General features: G+C 46.8%; 1 long non-coding RNA gene across 1 annotated transcript; it reads right to left on the bottom strand.

The window, feature by feature from the left end:
* Window positions 1-10,642: 10,642 nt before the first annotated feature.
* On the bottom strand, window positions 10,643-12,343 carry LOC119381330 (uncharacterized). The gene is made up of 4 exons (XR_005181381.1): window positions 12,210-12,343; window positions 11,783-12,096; window positions 11,408-11,488; window positions 10,643-11,164 (listed from the first exon to the last, which is right to left on the bottom strand). It is a non-coding gene; the product is annotated as an uncharacterized LOC119381330 (long non-coding RNA).
* Window positions 12,344-15,064: the final 2,721 nt, after the last annotated feature.

Raw genomic sequence — 15,064 nt, 5'->3', positions numbered from 1 at the left:
GACCGGCCCGTTTCGTCGCTCGTCACTGTGCAGCGCATTTTCGCGCATATGGTGTTTGGGCTTCACAGTTCACGTGCTACTTTAGCCGTGCAGTGCACGCACTTTTTCTTGTTGCTGCCGTTGCTTTTGAGCCCGTTTTTGAAAATGTCATAGTGGCCAAGTGTTTTTGCGCTGCTGAAGAATGGGCAAGTGCTTTGTGCCCTTTTACAACAGTGGTTACAAGTTCGCGCTTTTCACGCCGCCAGCACGCCAAGAAAGGCTTCAGGTGTGGAGGCGTGCGACAGGGGCGTGGCCAAGGGGCTGGGGTTGGGGGGGGGGGTTCAAACCCCCTCCCCCCCCGAAATTTTTCAGCTTTGCTACACGCACAGATACGAACGCACGCACGAACATACACAAAGTATGGTTGAACCCCTCCCCCCCCCAAAAAAAAAAATTGTGGCTACGTCCCTGGCGTGCGACACCACGAAAAGACCGCGTCTTATTAGTAGACAACGCCGACTTATTTACCTTAAATGTGACAAGTTATCGTGCAACACCGAATCACACACCATCCTCGCGAGCTTGGATGCTAGGTCGCGTAGCTTCTTCTCAATGATAGAAAAGTTTTACCTGAGATTTACTGAAGTACTTCAAAAGCAAGGATCCATAGGACTGGGACGCTCATTTAGTGAAGTGAAACCAACATTGGCATGCGTTTAACTCTAGTTGCGAAGTTTAATGTCACAGGACTTGAAAGTTGTAGATCCAGTGCGGCATTTTGAGTTTCTGAATTAATCTTGATTGCCTGGGATGCTGAAGTGCGCAAGGAATAAAAAGAAACGGGATAGCACAGAAAAACGAAAAAGATGGATTCATAAGGAAGCACCGGGAGAGAAAGGAAAGTCAGAGATGTTGACCAATCTAGAAAAACTGGTATGATACCCTACGCTGTGAAAAGGGATGCGCAGAAATAGCCAATAAATAGGGCTCCGTGTTTTCGAAGTTCTTTTGTTTTCTTTTGAAATTCGGATGGTGTTTTGCGGAGTTTATTTTTTGGGAGGAAATTCGCCATTTATCGGAGTTTACTTCACGTAAATCTCCAATTCTCCGAAATTCGGTGCTTAATTTTGCATTATTGGTTGTTGCAAAAGTGTTCTCATTAGTTTATTTGCAATGAAAATGCGTTGCATTGTTGGTGATAATCCTGTTTCTTGAATACAAAACACCTACGTCTGTTCGTATTACAACCTCAAAGCTTGTTGGAATAGACGCAAGCATATTTTACGAGGTTGCTGCCGCTGATGGAGGTGCGGTCGTTTCGATTGATAATTCTCAGCTTTGAAAATGCCCTTTTAAAATCGGAGTTGATCGGATAAATCCGAATTGTCAGAAATTTTTACCGGCGAGTGTTTATCGGATTTTTCTCGGATTTATCCGAAAACACGTGGCCCTACCAAAAATTGGTCGCGTATCTGCGTGCTTCGCTGCAAATGTCGTCTAAAGACGGTAGAAGAGGCGCTGCGTGAGATATGGACGCCATCTGGCAATACGTCGGAAAACATGAGTGCTGTGTTGCGGGCTGGTAGTCCCGGCGCAGCGGCAGGCGAAGACCGGCGGTGACCAACGCGACCGGTGGGGACGCCGGCCAGCCCGAACACGCTGTTTTGGCGCGATGCACCGAAGGAGAAGAAACGTCCGCACTCAACGAGTACTCTCCACAAACTCTCTTAATTACACGTCGCCTGGGTAAAACAGGAATGCCAGAGCGGCGCCCCCTGTCATTCGTAAAATGCAATACTGAACCGAAACCGAAACACAACATGAGCTTGTGCAGAGGGCACGGAGGAAGACAAGTTTCAGCGCAGTCGCATTTTCAGCGCACCTTAAGCAACTAGGGTTGTAACATTGTAGGGCGAGTAGGGCCAGAAGGACCGTCACGACGAAAACCTGCCTCCACAGTCATATTCACCTGGAACGTTGGTGTGGCTTCGCGTTCCCTCCTCCGCTCCTGGCCTTTCCACAAAGCTACTGCCTAAGTACGAAGGCCCCTACCGCGTCCTACGTCAAGCATCCCCAGTTAACTATATGATTGAGCCTGTTCAATCATCTACGGACCGCCGTTGTCGCGGCCGCGAGACTGTTCACGTCGATCGACTGAAGCCGCATTATGACCCACCAGTTGTACCTGTTCCTTAGGTCGCCAGGATGGCTCCTTTTCCGCGGGGGAGTGATTTTTAACATGGTAGGGCGCAGACAAGGAGGTTAAAAAGAATTGCTGGAGTGGTGATTATTGCGCAATAGTGAAGCCGTGCCCACCAAAAGATGGCGGCTGCGCCCGCCATCTTGGTAGGGGCACGATAAACCATCGGCGTTTGGCGAAGGAAAGCGAGCGTTTTCCACGCACGCCAGAGAAGTTTGATATGGCAACTTTTACGGGTCCGATACTGGTGCAAGTGTGTCTTTGTGTTACTAGTTTTCGTTAAAAAGCCTCAAAGTCATGGCACATTTTATTGGATAAAAATCGCCAATACTCCTCTCGAAGGGTTACTTTTGTCGGCAACAACGATCTTTTATTTTATAATTAACGTAGTATTTGAAATAACACATCAAAGCCATTTGATCTCTTAGTGGGCACCACCAGAAAAGAACATGTTTCCGAGCTCTTTGGTGGGCAAAAGCTGGCTTCACTTTCGCTGGCAAGGCGTTTCGAGAGATTCCACTCCAGAATTTTTTTTAAACCTCCTTGGGCGCAGACAAGAACGCCTGCGAAAGAAGAAGACGAAGACGGTTGCTGTTGGCGCTCGCGCTTGCTCGGCTTGGACCGCTGATCGCTTCAGCTGTGGCAATCTTTTAATAAACGCGTTACTGTCTCAACGTGAAACGCATACCATCAAGGTCTTTAAAATTGCGTATCTATGTATTTTCTATTAAAGGAACACATCACCTTATACTTACCTAATGATGTTACGCCTAAGATATGCGTAATATTTACTTTTTGATCGACAACATTCACAAGTATGAACAGCCATACCAGTTCAAGATGTGTGGACGGTAAGCAAGTGGTTCAACTTTGGCCGGTTGGCTGAATCGGGTGACGTGCCGACAAACAGACAAACAGAAAGACAGACCAAAATTTCTGCGTTTAAGTTCCCCAAGAAAGACTATCGTCTTTAATAATGTGAACAGGAGGACGACGGCTGCTGTAGAGCATCTGACGCGTCATCCGAAGGTTATAGGTTCAGTCCCTACCAGCGGAAAGTTGTCTTTTCGTTCATGTTAAGTTCTTTACTGTTATATAGTAATTACTGTATTACAGATAAAACTACAAATAATGCGCCTATACTCTTCTTGGCTTCCTTAGGTTGTACAGATCAAAGTACGAAGAAACATTTTGAAATTCGGGTCGTCACGCTCACATTCATTTGCATTTGCGCAGATTTCAGCGCGAGATTTAAAAATGAAACTTCGATCATCATTTTCTTTCTGTTATTATAAAACACGTGGTGGTGCAATATATGGCCGCACAGTTTTCAAAGAATAATATATGTCTAAATTCGCTCATGGTTTCACTTCTGTGTCCCTAAGAGCTGCGGAAAGCCTAACGTTTAAAAGCGTGCTTTTTTTCTGAATACGGAAAGTAGGTAGTTTCGAGACCTTTTATTGTGCGACCGACAATGGCACGAAAACAAACAAAGAAGAAAACAAAATCGAAATACCAGGGGTTACTGCAGTGGCGTAGGGGGAATTTGTTTCGGAGAAGTAGGGGGGGGGGGGCGGCACGTCCTTGATCTGACCTGGAGTCTGGGTAGGTGAGTGTGGTCGAGCGTCATTTTGTGCTCTGTGTCAAATGGTAGAAAAAAATTTCGGAGAGGGGCGAGGGAAGCCCATGCCATCCCCTGGCTACGCCCCTGGATTACTGTGACGAAGTTTGACCGGAAATGGCCTTGATATTCTTATGTACTAATCACCCCGCCACAGCAAGATAACTGATATAGTCGAGTTGTATCAGTCGAGACTGGTTTGGTGCTTCTCTCTATCTGTAATAGTGAAACGGGTGTGGCTTTAGAAAAAAAAAAAAGGCAGTGGTGAAGGCAAATCGACGAAAAGAAAGAAGTGGGAGAGCGCAGATTTCATGAGAAAAATGTTTAGCACACGGTAATAGCTACTGCACGTTTAAATATATGCTTACAAAAACCACGCTGAACTAACTGAGGTTGTTGTCCCTGTTAAAAAAAATACAACACAAATTATGTGTTCTTACTTGCCAAACGAAGATATGATTACGAGGCCTGCCCTTGTGGGACGCTCCGGATAAGTGTCAGCCATGTGCCTTTGGAGGCAGCGAGTCGAGTCGAGTCGAAAAAACTTTATTGCAAGGGAATTCAGGACCGCCCAGGCCCCCTGGGTCCCCGCGCGACCCCACTACACTCAAACGTTCATGTCTAATAAGTCCATGACGTTGGCAGCCCGGCGGGCGGCGATCTTCTGCCTTGCCGGGTCCGTGGAGCGTAGCGAGGTCTCCCAGTCCTCCCAGGTCTTGAGTGGCACCGACCCGCCGGGAGGAGGAGAAGACGGACAGGCCAGGAGAATGTGGGTTAGGTTTGCCCTCGGTGCATTGCACAGAGGGCAGGAAGGTGGGGTGGTCGGTAGTGGGAGAGGAGGGAGGGGGTAGGTAAAGTCCGCGTTTGCAGACGGCGCCATAGGTGCTTGTTCCCTGTAGTAAGGGAAGTGTGTGTGGGGGGGGGGGTATATTTGCCTTTCAGCACGAGCATTTGCAGTGAGCTCAGCAAAGGTACACGCACGCTCCTTCGAGAAACCCTCCATGAGGTCCACCTGTGCCCGGTTTCTCGACCCTCGGGCTAAAGAATCGGCGGCCTCATTGCCAGGGTTTCCCGAATGCGCGGGCACCCAGATGAGCTCAGCGCTGCGGGAGGAAGGGGGGTTCTGGGTCAGCATGTGGAATGTGGTAGGGTGAACTCTGCCCCTAGCATAATTTAACAATGCAGTTTTTGAATCACTGAGGATGTAGGTCGCATTGGAACTGCCGAGCGCTAGCGCAATAGCGATCTCTTCTGCTTCTTCTGGTTTTGTTCCATGAGGTAATTCTTTTATTAATGGAGGGGTGTTCGGTGTGTAGGCCACCGCTGTGGCTCCGTGCTGATCGCATGCAGCATCCACCCAGATAGCATCCCGTTCCCCGCCGTACGCTTTATGGAGAGTTTCTGCTCTGGCTTTCCGTCGCTCGCGGTTTCGGTCGGGGTGCATGTTACGGGGAGCGGTCGAACACAGAATGTTTCGCGAATTTCCTTGGGTAGGGACTTCAGGGAATCATGATTGGCGGGGATGCGAATTTGGAGCTTTGAAAGTATATGTCTTCCGGTAGGGGTGCTGGCTAGTCGGAGATATTGTGCCTGCAGATGTGCCTCGGTTAGTTCTTGTATGGTGTTATGCACACCTAACTCTGCCAGGCGTTCGTTACTGGTGTTTTTTGGGAGGCGGAGCGCTGCCTTGGTGGCTTGTCTAATTATAGAGTTTATTGTTTGGATTTCGGTCACATTAAGGTTGAGGTAAGGTGTAGAATACAATATTCTACTCATGGTATACGCGTGTACCACTCGCAGAGTATCTGCTTCTCGCAGGCCGTGATCTTTACCTGTCACTCTGCGTATTAGCTGCGTGGTAGCTGCCAGCGGCATTTCCAGCTCAAAGGCGGGTACACACGAATTTGCACCAACGAGCGCGCGCCTTAGACTGACGTCATAAGCCGGACGTTTGGTGACTCCGCCGTTGGAGAACATCGCGAAGTGAGGTGCTTACGAATAGAAATGAGATATCAAAACTGTTAGTACAACTAATCATATGTGCAGTCACCCGAGATTACCGCGTCATGTCACTATACGAATCTGGCAGCTAAAGGCGGTGTTGACTGTGATTGATGCAAGTGTCTGCGTGGAAATTACGCCGATATGACACGAACTGAAGACGGTGCAAACAAAAGTACTGGCATTACTTAGCCTCCAGTTGTCGCGTTTGAATCCGTGAGCATTGTGCGTGAGCGGGACTATTTCTTTATTCGCAGTTGGAAGCGACTGCCGCGATTCAGTAATCTGGGAGGGACCTCTGCGCCTTCTTAAAGGGACTGACAGCCAGTTTTTATTGTACTTGTTTTCTGTAGCGCAACGGAAGGCTTATCGACCAGAGTAATCACGGAATGGTAACGTGGAAAACGCCGTGAAACATTTATAATCAAAAGTGTTCGATTTACGGCGACTATGAAGTCGTATACACAAAACACATGTTGCAAACAGTCGCGCTATTCATTTTTTTATTTTCTGGCAGCCAGCGGGCTGCCAGAAACCAGCCAACGGATTCCGGTTCTGACAGGAAATGACGTTATATCACGTGGCCTAAAAACTTCTGGCAACTAGGAAGTGGTCGGGAGAGGGAAAATCGAATGTCGGGCTCGCGGCAAGCCGGCTCTCATGCACAACTGCGTCGCCTGCTCTTCACTTGTGTCGTCTGCTCCAACATGGTAGTGCAAAATGTGTTAGCGACGATCGCTGGGCTGTTGGCCTTGCTGCGCGCTCGCAGGCTACGCAGGCGTCACCAAACCGTTGTGTGCGAGCGTGAATATGTCGAAGATCTCGTTGTGTGTCCACTGATAAGCAGACTGCAACGAGAAGACCGGAATAGAGTTCCGCCGTATGCTGAAAACGTCGTGCCGGCGTATATGGACTTTGAATTTAAAAAATTATTCCGACTGTCTAGAGTTACCTGCGTAGCCCTGGTAGAGGAGTTTGAAGCTATGGCATTTTATCCGCAAGGCCTCCGAGGACGACCGATCTCGGCCGAAGAGACGCTTCTTCTCGCACTGACATGCATCAGCACGCAGATGCCACGTACCAAATCGCCGACAGGTTCGATGTCAGAGAATCAATCGTGCATGTGGCGATTTGACGCGTGCTGAACTTTTTATTTTCTATCAGTGCACGGGAAATTCAGTGGCCCGACCGGGAGGAAAAGGAGCGGACGAAGCGCACCTTCCAAGACGCACTTACTCGTCGTGGAATAACATGACTGCCGAACGACATCGGGGCCATTGATGGGTGCGGTGCCATAACCGCATTTCGAGGCCCACGGTGTCTGAGGAGTCTTATTATAATCGTAAGAAATTTCGCTTCGTCATACTCCAAGGTATTTCCAATGCGGAAATGGCATTCATCGACGAGTTCGGTTTCCCCGGAAGCGTCCACGACGCAAGGGGCCTGCGGGAAAGCTTCATCTACGAAGTGGGAGCTTCGGAATGCGAAGGTGAGTTATTGTGTGTGTCTCCGTTCAGGACATTGTTATTAGTTGATCTGCCCCCCCCCCCCCCCCCAAAAAAAAAAAAAACGCAATCAGTTGCGTTAACTTGAGAGAGCGTATGCATGGGCATGTTGGTAATTCATGTTTCACTTTTCGAGCGCACAAAAGAACAGGGACGAAAAACGGCGCGGACACAGCGCTGACTTCCAACATATGCTTTATTTTCTACAGTGGTACATATATATACAACACAAAGCAACGCACGCAGGCGCATTGTACAGGAAGGCTTCATGTAAAACCACAAATAAGTATGCGTGATAAGCAATCAAACAACCTGATACCGAATTTTTTTTTCTTTAAAAGATCAAGCGGTTATTCCTAACTAACACTATCGTCGAGTCAACCTGCGTGAGCACGCAAATAACGTGCGAACTGGAGGTGTGGGACATTTCGCTTTCCACTGCAGGAAGTGTGGGTGCGACTGCGATCCCATGTATTCGCAGTGCACTGCGATAGGAAGGAGCCAGGCACAAACAACACGTGAGATAATTGAAGCGGCGAAGATTGCAAGTTTGGGAGACACGTGCATTAGTGCACCTTCAATTGACCTATCCAAAAAAGAACTAGACTTTCTAAGCAAGGCCCACAGGTTGACTCGACGATAGTGGTAGTCAGGAATGACAGCTTGATCTTTTAAAGAAAAAAGAAAATCCGGTATCAGGTTGTTTGATTGCTTATCACGCATACTTATTTGTGGTTTTACATGAAGCCTTCCTGTACAATGCGCCTGCGTGCGTTGCTTTCCGTTGTATATATATATGTACCACTGTAGAAAATAAAGCATATGTTGGAAGTCAGCGCTGTGTCCGCGTCGTTTTTCGTCCCTGTTCTTTTGTGCGCTCAAAAAGTGAAACAGTTGCGTTAGTCGAGGTTGCAATTGCATAAATATAGAATTTTGCACTCAGCCACTGCGTATAATTTATTCCTTCATGACTTTCCTTGTCTGACTAGTACGCATCTTACGCAATCATTTTGCAGGTGGATATCTGCTCGGGGATGCAGCGTATCCATTGCTTCCGTGGCTGCTACCACCGTACCGCCCGGTCGCTAACTGGCAGCCTTGGATGACGAGCTTCAACGAAGTGCACAGCAAACATAGAGTTGTTGTGGAGTGTGCCTTTGGAATACTGAGGGCGCGCTTTCAACGGCTCCTTTACATCGACGTCACGGACATCGAGCAGGCCGTGCGTATTGTCATCGGTGCCTGCGTTTTCCACAGAATTGCAAGAAGAAGCGGCGAACGGTCGACGAAGGGGAAGTGGCCGACACCGGCACGTACATGTCCTCTACCGACCCCATTGACGATCCGGCGCTGGCCGTGTCTGCTGCCGCGATGAGGGACATCCTGGCGCAGAGTTTGGGAGCCTTTTTCCCCCTCAAATTGTCATTTTGTTTTAATGTAAGAGTATTTATGTTCTTTCTGTGTGTGTATTACTCTGCATGACCATGTGCTGTTACACGAAGTGTAACAGCACATGGTCATGCAGAGTGTGTCATGCATGGTCATGCATGGTCATGTATTAAGTTGTGTCACTTTGTATGTGTTTCTGAAATGTAACACATAAGTTTAACAGTGGAGGGCTCTGGAAATTTCGACCACCTGGAGTTTGTTAAAGTGCACCTAAATCTAAGTACACGGGCCTCAAACCTTTTCTCCTCCATCGAAAATGCAGCCGCCGCGGCCGGAATTCGTTCCCGTGACCTTCGGGTCAGCAGTCGTGCGCCATAACCACTAGACCACCGTGGCGGGGCGCTTTCGCATACTAGTACTCAAGTAGAGAAAGAACCGTGCCTCATTGTCATAATCATACATAAAGCCTATACTGATAATGAAACATTGTCTCACCTTCCACCGTCGTCACGTACCATTTTTCATGGCTAATTTATCACTGCTCAAGATGTACCCACTGTATGTAAACTTGTGTAACGTCATCACCATATTTCATAGCAAAAATTGTGCCTGAGATTCGCAAGCTCATAACAATCTTGTTACGATGTTTTACGGTGTTGGCTAGTGACTCACTTAACCCTCTGAGACTCTATGTACACAATTGTGTAAACCACTTGTTTTTGCTATTTGTATCGACTAGGGGCTAAGGAAGAGCACGATACATTGATCTTTGGATAAATTGAACCTCCGGCATAATAAAAGTGTCTTCATTTAACTTCATTTTGCAGTGTACTGTTGCATACGATCACTTTGTTTCCGGGCACTACCATATTTGACAAGTTGTTCGACGTGCTGCTTGCCGCGACACATGTCAAAAGTATAATTTTTTTCTTTGTTCAACATGGACATAACCGAAAACGAATTTGCACTATATTTCTAGCCTGAGATTTCATTCTATTTATGTAAAAACCTGAGCATGAATGGCTTCTGAATAAATAGATACTTAAGGAGAAAATAATTAGCAGTGATTACTATAACGCACATAAATGAGCATATTACGACGTTATTTTTGTTGCAATAGAATAATGAGTGCCTTGAAATAAGATTGTATCAATTTGACTCATTTACAGACAGTTCTTCATAGGTGGCCTCTGAAATGGTTAATCAATGTCTTGGGTGTTTGCATATAGCTACTGTGTAGTTATATTTGCTCATTTTTACACCTTACTCATTTCTAACGGGATGTCCTCTGTATGTTTGCATGATCTCCATTTGTAACCTTATTTTCATGCACAATAAAGTAACTCTGTATGTGAGCACAAGCATTCACTCTGGCATGTACAATGGACACGATACCTCACCTATCAAGTAATACAACTTGACTGTACATGTCACTAGATCTCTTCTTTTCGGGAATGTTGACACAATAATTTATTTCATAAATCACACATTTGGCAGTTTCATTTTGCACCATGAAGAATATCCTAACCCTTTTAAAGCATTCGTATGCCTTTACTCAGGAGGAAACAGTTCACCAAAAGTAAACAATACAGCTACTTAAAAAAGGATAAATTAGGGACCATGGTAGAAAGAAGTCAGACAAGCCCCCTAAGCACTGCGGTTTTTTTTTTTTGTATGAGGATTCCATTGTTCATTCAATATCAATCAAATAATAGAACATTCGTGTTCAGTTTGAAAAAATTCCGGTTGTAAAATTTTAGCCAACAGAGTAAGGCTTCTTTTGTTCAGCTGCAGCTGTTTATTGACGCTATCGGAGTTTTTCTGTGGCCTCTTTGCCAGTCTTGTGAAACAGCTATTAACGTGGAACCTGCTTCAGTTAATGTTTATGCGCTATGCATTTCATGCACATAAAAAAATTGCCAGAAATGAGAAGTAGTACACAAGAAGCACACATGACGTACATCAACTTTATTGCACACAAAATTCACATACCATATGAATAAGCGAAAAATATTATAAAGTAAAATCATTTACATTTCCTCCCCGTCTATATTGGCTCCTTGTGGCAGTAGCTTGGTGACCGCTGTGGTCAGCTGCCAAATGACAGGCAGCAGCTCCTGGTGCTGCCGCTCTTCTATCATGAGTCGTTCCTCTTCCATTGACTGGCATTCCTTGCGCCACTTTTCACGGGATGTCCTCAGTAGAGTTGAGATGGCCGAGGAAGCCGTCAATCTGGGCACGCGCACGGTCCTGCCGGGGTTTTTTGGCTGGCAGGCCTTGGGGCGGTGGGGTGCATTGAGTCCAGATGTGCATGGTGGTGGGCGTGGCGATGGTGGTGACGGTGGTGGGCTGTCTGCCTCATCACAGCCCATGTCTTGCGCTGTCTCGTCAGGACTTGTGCCGGGCTGGAAGCTGGTGGCGGATGATGTGCCAGCACTAACTGTGCTGGCAGAAGCAGCTGGCTGGGTGCTAGTAAAGAAGATTGTATAATTGTTATTTACATGTCTTGAAAGGAATAATTAGTTATAAATGAGAGTCAGCGATAGTTAAAACACAGAAGTTACATGTTTGTATAGCTGCCTGCTTAATGATATATCTGTCCTCCCTAAGACATTCTTTTCACTGTATTTGGTTACATCCTACTGACAAGATGCACATGCAGCAAGTAGTTGCAGATACAACCAATCAAGTATAGTAAAGCAACACATATACCTTGACCTCCTTAGCTCTCCTGGTCCCTCAAGATAACGGGGGTTTATCGCATGCGCCTTCTCAAACTCTTCAGCCAGCTGCCTGGACATAGCAAAATAAAGATACATTAGCAACACTTCTGTCTACCTCCTAAGCATTCATGCGGCAAAACATCGCCAGACCCATTAGCCTTTCCCATTATCCCCTTCCCCCCCTCCCGCCTGTCTTTTTCTTTAAATTAGCTTGGAGCGCCACGCACACCCACGCACATGTAATAACATATATATAAACACAATTCATGCAAGGTGCTGATTAATCCTTGCTGCATGTAACATAATTAAAATGATAAAATGTTCAATGCCATGCATGCACCAATACTACAAAATAAAACCTTACTCTTCAAACTCGCAAGTCTTTCGTCCAGCACCGGATCTTGAGTTGTTGGTTCTTGTTTTTTTGTAATTTGTTTTCTAAATTTCGACACTTATTTTCTACCTGGGCGGCTGTCACAACACAAATAAATTCTTTGCTTATGATATCTGCCAATGTCTCCCACGTGCGTTTTCTTTCCCTTAAGGCCAATCTTGAATCTTCCTTCAATTCTTTAAATTTACTAATTAAGAAAAGAGTTTTGGCTGTGGCCCAGAGCTTTCCCGCTCTCTTCCGATTCGCCTCCGGCGCTCTCAGCTGCATGTGCACTCGCTCACCGTCTGCAACAAACAAAAAGCTGATGTAGCGTTGCGCCTTGTAAAAGCACCAAACTAGACTTTAAATACTTCAAAAAAGAAGCTCAGCTGTGAGGTACTCAGCCAAGTGTATTTACCTTTCGTTATGTACACTTGGCCACCGTTGTCGAGAACGGGCTGCCCGTTCAAATCCACGGCCGCGCACACGTCAACTTCAACACCATCGAGCAAGACCCGGCACGTCGACATCCTCCTGCAAGAAGGCATGAACAATAGACCTTTTCAAGCACACGAGCGCCACCAACGGGCGCGCAAGCGCTCATGGGAAATGTGTGTACGCCGCAGCAGCCGCCGCGACGAGCGCGCGGGCCTCGCGCTGTAGCATTCCGCTTGCGCCGTGCGAGGACTTCTTAGACTCAGTGAATTTGGCAAGGTGCAACATGTTACTGCGCAATTCAATCACGAACTTCAGTGTTTAGCTGCGACGGCCTCTCGACGATTACCGTCTGTCCCACTGTTGGATTAGTTGAGCGGCTCAGAAGCGTCACCTTCTATTTTTATTTTTTGGCGCGAGTGCGCCTTACGGCATAAATGAAAAAAGAAAAAAAAATCTCGGTTGCCTATGAAGTGCAGGAGCGATCTATGATTCGCGGATGCATTTGGAATCAACGCCCATCGACACTGTCGACGAGTACAGTGTGAGGTTCTGATATTTGAAGAGTACACTAAAAAGTGTAGTCGGCATTTGGGGAAATGACATACATTCATTGCGTCGCTCGCCCCATATATGTAACGAACGATAAGTGCCTACTAACCTTTGTTGGTGCTATAACTACAGGTTGGATTAATACTTAAAGCGAAAAAAGAAAGGACCAGTACAAGGAAGGAAATGCACAAACCAGCGCTCACATACAACTGAAAGTTTATTGCACGCGTGAAAAAAAGTATATATACAACAATGGGAGCGCGTCGCGCGTGTAATAAAGAGGCACAAAAAGTCAACTGACCAAGGCGCGTGCTTACAGTCGATTAATAAAGTTGAATTCCTTGTCTTGTAACGAATGAGAAGGTCGACTGACACAAATTGTGGCGTTATTTGTGACATGCCTCCGAAATTTCTCGCGTTGTCTGATTAGGATGATGGCACAAAATTACTGTGCTTTCAAAGATGGGATTACATTTTTATGACTGACATAGTGATGCGAGATGAGACGGCTCCATTGAATGAATTTCGATGCCCGCTAAGGCGCGTTTAATACATCGACCAGTCGGGCAGATGTACATGTGGACACAAGAAAGAGAAATTTGCGGCTAAATCCTACACAATTTACAAAACAATTGGCATGTCTCTGACCGCATGTCTTTGCCCATCGCAGACCCCTGCGACCTTAATGCGACTAAGCTTATTTGGGGCGGGAAACAGAACCTTCACTCCCAAATCACTTCCCTGCGTTCTTCAGGCCATGCGACTTCTTATACATATGTGAAATAACTGCAATATTTCTAGTTTCTTCATTATTTAGGGATGGTTAAGGATGGAGGACGTCCGCGTTAATATTTCTTTGCCATGCGAACAGATTTTCGCAAACCGATACAACAATACGCAAGATATCCCACCTCTTTGATCACTTTGCAGCTGAAAACTACTGCTCATCTTATGTGCGCAAGTTTTTTTCCAATGCCGTGCGTAATCATGACATCACAATTCCTCGTGTAACAATATTCGAATGCGCCGACGCGAAATTAAGCACCGATTTCGCTGAACGCGGGCTATACTGCCCGCAAAAAAGGGCGTCCGCAGAACTTACTGCAGGGGGGTGCATGTGCAGGGGGGAAGGGGGTGATCCAGTACTGACAGCCTTTCTTTCACTGCCGTGACGTGCCGTGCAAGATTAATCAATAGTGTTCAAAGCGCGAAATTGGTTAGAAATAGAGAAGGCATGGACCTGAGTGTGCTAATCAAGCTGCGTAGCTTATTGCTACCGCATAGAAAAATATTATCTGAAATTCCAGCTTGGGGCAGCTTGCCCCCCTTGCACCCCTCTCCGGACGCACATGCCCGCAAACATGCTCCGCAGTGAAATTTAAATTCATGTATCAAGAAACTGCAAATTATCAGAGCAAGGCATCTCGCAAGTTAATTCTAGTCCCATCCCTTTTTCTTTAAACACGTTTAGAATGTACTCACTTCTTTGTACAGCGCGTGACTTGTCAATTAAAATAAAATAATCATCTGTATACCTGAACACTGTAACACCTCTCTACAGTTTGGTTAAACCCGATCAGGAGACTCTATGGCATTAAATGCCATAGCGGCTTGTGAACAAGTAATCATTGAATAAATACGAATTCGGTGTTCCAGCTCACATCGCTCACGAAAGCTCGTTTTGACCGCATGTATCAGCACGTGATAGTCTGCGCTGGGTTCCCAACATGGCGGCCACCGTGACTTTTTTATCTCATTAGAGTGTGTCAGTGCATAGGAGGACACCCAGTCGTTCGGTCCCCGCGTTCTTTTGTGCTCTCCCCACTTTATTTTGTTCGCCAGCCGCGCCAAGGGGGAATACAAAGGAACGCGAGGGTTTTGGTGTGAAAGATGCTTGGGGGCACCGGCACTAATCTGATGGCGAGCCGTCACCGTTCCTTGCTCGGCGCGTTCGAGCAAAAGCTCACGGAGTCTCTTAAACCGCTGGGACCCCAAGATATCGGCCACGGTGACGTCAATGCAAGCTATGTATACATCCGCTCGGTAATACCTACACTGACTGCATCATTCCTTTCGCATTTCATGCGTAGAGATACATGCAGGTGCGTTCAGACATGTGTGGTATTTAGGATTTAATAGTAGTTAACCAGCGGCGATGCGCTTTTTTTTCCTTTGGTGCTTCCACGGCGCCAACGAGCAGCGAGCGACGGAACAGCCGGCGGGCTCGCCGTACACACTTTTCCCATAGTGCTTCGCGCGCGCGCGCGGGGGGTTCTGGGATTGCTT

Source organism: Rhipicephalus sanguineus, chromosome 2 (assembly GCF_013339695.2).
Source record: "Rhipicephalus sanguineus isolate Rsan-2018 chromosome 2, BIME_Rsan_1.4, whole genome shotgun sequence".
In the NCBI taxonomy this organism is placed as follows: Eukaryota; Metazoa; Arthropoda; class Arachnida; order Ixodida; family Ixodidae; genus Rhipicephalus; species Rhipicephalus sanguineus.
The sequence above is the reverse complement of the archived record's forward strand: the minus strand, read 5'-3'. Positions and strand labels throughout refer to the sequence as shown.